The sequence below is a fragment of the Cololabis saira genome, chromosome 6 (genome assembly GCF_033807715.1).
Source record: "Cololabis saira isolate AMF1-May2022 chromosome 6, fColSai1.1, whole genome shotgun sequence".
In the NCBI taxonomy this organism is placed as follows: Eukaryota; Metazoa; Chordata; class Actinopteri; order Beloniformes; family Belonidae; genus Cololabis; species Cololabis saira.
In genome coordinates this window covers 43,481,854-43,487,853 of record NC_084592.1, presented here as the reverse complement: position 1 = coordinate 43,487,853, position 6,000 = coordinate 43,481,854, and positions in this window count along the sequence as shown.

Here is a 6,000-nt window from a genome sequence, read left to right as displayed (position 1 = left end):
CCTAAATCTTGAGATCTGATCGCAGTCTGAGCTAAGCTATCGCTACCGCTACCTAAACCCAAAAACTAGAGAGCCAACATGCAGGTGAACAAGCCAGTGTGTATGTCTATGTGTGTGTGTGTGTGTGTATGTATATGATCATGCGTGTGTGTGTGTGTGTGTGTGTGCGTGTGTGTGTGCGTGTGTGTGTGTGTGTGTGTGATAAACCAAACAAAGCTCCACCTGAAGTGTATCTATAGTGGGGGACGGGGGGGAGCAACCCCGCCACCCGCGAGACCAGAGGCCGACACGGAAGAGCCCGGAACCCAGGCCACCGGCAACCCCACAGAGGGGAGAAGTAGGAGGGAGGCAACCCACCGCCTGCGAGGCCCCCCCCCCCCCGGCGGCGGCCGAGGGGGCCCGCGGGCGGGGCCCCCACGGCGCGGGAAGAAGCAGCCAGGGATCCCGCGGCGGCGGACCGCGACCCAGGCAATCCCCGGCCACCCGGTCCGGGCCGGACACGCGGCCAGGAGGCTCTCACCATTCAGGCCAACGACCCCCACCCGGCAGGGGGCCAGCCTGCCCGGAGAGACAGAGCCGCCCCGGCCGCCGACGCGGGCAGGCGCACCCGCCCCCCACGAAAGTGGCCCTCCAAGACCAGAGGGGCGCCCTGCCGCAGAGGCAGCGGGGGGGACCGGAGACGGGCCCGGAGAGAGGGAACCCCCCAACAAGGCGACACCCGCGCAGGCCCGACAACGGAGGGCCCCAGACCCAGGCATCCCATTCATTCATCCATTCACCTATCCGATATCTATACTAATAATAATATGATATACTATCACAATAATAATAATAATAATAGTAATAATATAATAATAATAATAATAATAATAATAATAATAATAATAATAATAATAACCATCTTTGTATAATATAATATTGATAAATTATTAAGTTTTGATGTCCTGCCAATGGAGGCTCAAATCCTCCATGGCAGGACCCTTCCATACCGCATTCTCACCGACACAGACACACAATCACGCACTGTTTCCCCCTCCCCGGGGGGGTCCAGCACCGCCAGAAGGCACCCCAGGCCGCACGGCGAGCCCCGCCAGGCCCGGGTATCCCGACCCACCTGTCCCAGGCCGGCGAGGGAGCGCAGGTGATGTGGGACCCCCTCCCTCCCCTGGTGTTGAGTGCATGTGATTAATGCCATAAAAACGGGGAGGGGGAGGGCCAAGTATCGATTGACACCAACCCCCTCCTCCCGAACTACGTGTCATTGTCAAATGTATTTATTAAGTGTTGAATGTGAAGTGTCTATTTTGCTGTTAAAACCGTGAGGCGGGGAGTGCCGGGCCACGTGGGACGATGCCCCCCACGACCCGGACCCCCCGCCCTTTGCCTATGTGCGTATGAATCGTGTAGGGGGGGAAAGAGAGGGAGTGGAGGCCGAAGCCAGGAAGCAGGACCAGCAAAGCCGGCCCTGATAAGACACCCGCGTCCCCCCACCGGCCATCCAGTAGACGGGGGGCGGCCCTCCGAGCCGGGCCAGGGCCCCACCGTACTTCCACGGGCGCCCCCGGCGCCGCCGGAGCCCCCAGACGGAGGGGGAAATAGGTCCAACATCCTCCCATTCATACTGACAACATAAGACATAGATACCTGGGAATGGTGCCACCCCGCCGCCGCGCCCGCCCGTGCACCCCCCGGTCAGGGGAGGCCCGATCCCCGGACCCGGCCACCCCAGCGGACACCCCAAGGGTCACTGAGTCCCCACATCCGCAGGGGCACTCGGCCCCCGCCCAGCGACGGAGGACCAAGGCAGCAATGTCCCCCCAGCGCAGACAGCCACCCCCCACCCAGGCAGGGCCGGGCCCTCCGAGTGGGACCCCCACGTCCATGGCCCAGCCCCCCCCGGGAGACCCGGAGACGCCCAAGCCACAGCAACCCCCCCCATAGGCCCCCAAGGCCCCCACCGGCCAGGGACAGGGCCCCACGGCCTCACCCACCGCCCCCCAGGGGCCACCAGAGGCCCGCGCCCCAGACCCCCCAAGCCGACCCCCAACCCCAAGGGCTACGAGATCACCACCCCCCCCGCCCCCACTAGGTAACGAAGCCAATAATCGGGGACCACAGAGAGTGTAATTCAGCCGAATGTTAAAATGGTTGATACATAAACTGGATTTTTGTTTCCAATTTACTAGAATGGTTTTCTTTGTGATACATAAAGCAGTGAGAACCCGGTGTGTCCAATTAGGATCTATTTGAGTGTCTCCCAGGTGACCTAATATACATACCGTGGGGCACACTGGGATTCTGTGGTTGATCCATGTGGATAAATCCTCACAAATCTCCTTCCAGAACCTCTGTACCGGTGTACAGAACCATAAAGCATGCATATAATTATCTGGGGTGTTCTCTGAAGAAATTTGTTCTTAATTTTCTTGCCTGGTTAAATAAAGGTTAAATAAAAAAATAATTAAAAAAATGCACACACCGTTTCACAAATGCACAGACCGATTCACACGTGCGTAGGACAAGATACACAAATGTATGTTTGATGCGCACACAAATATAACCTGATTTACAAACGTTTTTTTGACAGCCCGTCAAACCATCTCCGATCGCGCTGTTTACTTTACCGGGATCACAAGAAAAGCAGAGCAGTGATCTCCTCTCCATCCCGTGTTGCTGTCTTGTTTATTTATCTTTATTCCACCAACTCCAAATATTAATCACTTTTCTAAGTGAACGACACTAACGCAGTTCAAACAGCAGGTGTATCCGCCCCTTTAATCTGATTTGGTTTACGAGTAAATCGTGTTTTATCCACTGCTCTGCGTCCCCCACATGGGGTGCGCTCTTATGATTGGCTGGAACAAAGTAAGACATCTGATTGGTTGCAGATCCTTCCGTGTTTAAAGAAAAAACTTATTTGTGGATCGAGTCACGTCAGGGGAGTCTCAAAAGTCACACGCAAATCCAGCGCAGCTCACAGACAAAAAAACGCTTGTAAATCAGGTTATATTTGCGTGTGCATCAAAAATACATTTGTATATCTTGTCCTACGCACGTGTGAATTGTTCTGTGCATTTGTGAAACGGTGTGTGCATTTGCGAATTATGAGACTGTTGTAGCTCCATACTTCTGGGTGTTTGTTTGTTCATATGGAGGAACATATTTTTTTAAAAAAGGCCTCTTCTCTGTCCTCCGAAGGGCCTCCGGCTCCGTTTCAGTGGATCAGGAGGATGTTTGTACAGTAAACACCGTCTAGTTTACTCTCCAGTCGGCCTCGCGTCCACTGACAGCCAGTTACATCCCTTTGTGCTGTGATTTATTATTCATCGGCACATTTGGCTGCGCGGCGGTAATTGCAGCGTGCAGCCGGAGCGCGCGCATCTGATGGCGCACAGATGAATAAATAAATCTGGATGCTGGCGCCATTTGAACGTTTGACATTTACTGATGAGGCAATTAAGAGAGAGCGACGCACAAACGCGGCCGGGGCTCGTTTCAGAGCCGCCGTCTCTCCCGATCCGTCTCTCCCTCGCTGTTTAAGAATGAAGACCACGGTCGGCTCGAGGGCTGCTCCTCTGCAGCTCTGCTGAAGCTAAAACACAACATAAACCCACATCTGCATGTCCTGAATCTCTCCCTGCTCAGAATCACCACTCAAAACCTGCAGCTCGTGGGAGGAAGCTGGAGTACCTGCTGGAAACCCACGCAACCACAGGGGGGACTTGCAATCTCCACAAATAGGCAACCCCTTGAGTTTAGAACCGGACTTTCTGTTTCCACTGACAAAGAACTGGCTCCGGACCAGAATAACCAGTTCCAAGGTAGCACCAACTCTTTGCTGGTCTAGAGCAGGGCTCGGCAACCCGCGGCTCTAGAGCCGCATGCGGCTCTTTAGCGTCGCCCTAGTGGCTCCTGGAGCTTTTTCAAAAATGTTTGATCTTTTTTTTCTTTTTCTTTTTTTCTTTTTTTTCTTTTTCTTTTTTTCTTCTTTTTTCTTTTTTTTCCTTTTTTCCCTCTTTTTTTCTTTTTTTCTTTTTCTTCTTTTGGGTCAAGGGAGGGTGGAGGGAGAAAAGAAGGAATGAAGGAAGGGAGAAAAGATGGAAGGAAGGAAAGAAGGAAGTAAGGAAGAAAGTAGGAAAGGGAGTAAGGAAGGGAGAAAAGATGGAAGGAAGGGAGAAAGGAGAAAAGAAGGGAGAAAGGAGAAACGAATGAAAGAAGGAAGGAAGTAGGAAAGGGAGTAAGGAAGGGAGAAAAGATGGAATGGAGGAAAGAAGGGAGAAAAGATGGAAGGAAGGGAGGGAAGAAGGAAGGAATGGAGAAAATAAGGAAAGAAGGAAGGAAAAGCAAAGAAGATAGTAAAGGAAGGAATGACGAAAGGGGGGTAGGAAGAAAAAGGAATAAAGGAGGGTAAAAAAGGAGGAAAAGAGGAAAGGATGAAGCAAGGAGAGAGCATGGCAGGAGGAAAGAAGAATTGGGTCATTTGACCCTTGTGCAATTCTTTGACAGTACATGGGTTAAAAGGGATGTAGACGGGCGATAAGGAACGACCAGATCTACCAGGAACTCTGTCTGGAGACAACTTTTGTTGTATTAGACGCTACGTATATAAATAAAATTGAATTGAAAATTGAAAGCACTGGAACCGGTTTGGTGGAAAAGCCCTCCCTGTTATTTCAGTCACAGTTAGCCATTTTAGCTCGGCTGACTTAGTTAATGCCGACCTGCTAATCAATATCACGCCAGGATTTGAGCCAGCAACCTTATAGTTGCCGTTCCAGCCACTCACTTCCATCGTTTCACGGTTCTGCAGCAGCTCACTGCACCCTGGTGCTTGTTTCAGGTGGATTATCTGGGCTGGTAAAGCGCTACGCCGGCGCCACCGGCAGCCTCTGATATTTACGTGTTATATAAGACGTGTAAATAAGAAGTCTGGACAACAATGAGGCCTTGTTGGAAAGATTTTGACTCCCTCCCATATTTCTAGATTCCTAAATATCTTCTAAACGAACACAATGCCATGTTAGACAATGTGGAATCATAACAGTTAGGATAAAATCGACTTCTCGGGGCATCTTTGTTCGGTGGCGGGAGGAGAGCAGCATCTGAGGATCTCAGCAAAACAACCGGCTCTAACAGAGGAGACAGCTGCTTCCTGCTTCCAACTGCAAATCCGCCGCTTTCTGGCCAACGTAAGCAAATCTTAATCAACAGCGATGAAGAAAAGAGAAAACTACTCTGCAAGAAACGTTTGAAATAATGAGTCAGACTCGGGGGAACTACAGTACGGCGTTAAAACGTGTCTTTGCAGAGTTACACTTATTAATCAGTAGACGTCAGTATTCAACATTTCATGCTCGTGATTCATTTCTTTATCTCAATATTCTCTCAAACTTGATGGTGGGGGGATTTAGTTCTGCTGGGCTGGTTATTTTACTGATTTAAAACTAAAAACTGTGGGAGGAGCCAAAACTGTCTTTTACATAGGCACTTATTTTATTGTCACTGGTGTGAAGAACCAAATAAAGTAAAAGAAACCTTGTAACTTCCGCCCTGCCTGGAAATAAATGGCAATCCCGACCATGACCATGATGTAGCGGTTCTTGCATCGGGCCCAGCCAGGTTTGGAGCCCGGCCCAGCGCCAGTCTTTTGGCACCAAGTCAGTACTTTCCTCACACAGCCGGTGGTCGAAAAGTGAAAAACTGGTGCCATGTCTGGTGGTAGCACCAAACTAGAGCTGGAACAGATCTGGTGGAAAAGCCATCCCTGTTTATTAAGGGCCAATCCCTATAAACCCCCTACTTTCTTCCACTAGCCCTCCCTCACTACCACTACCCCTAAAAAAGAAAAACTTGAAATCTTCCCAGGGGCCTGTCCCAATACTCCCCCTACCCCTACTTTCAGCACCACCCCTAAAGCGGGGGGATTCCTCGTCTATCGACAAACGCGTAAGTCGGTGACAGCTGCTTTGGCCCTCTCCGAGCTGCCTGACGTGACTGAAG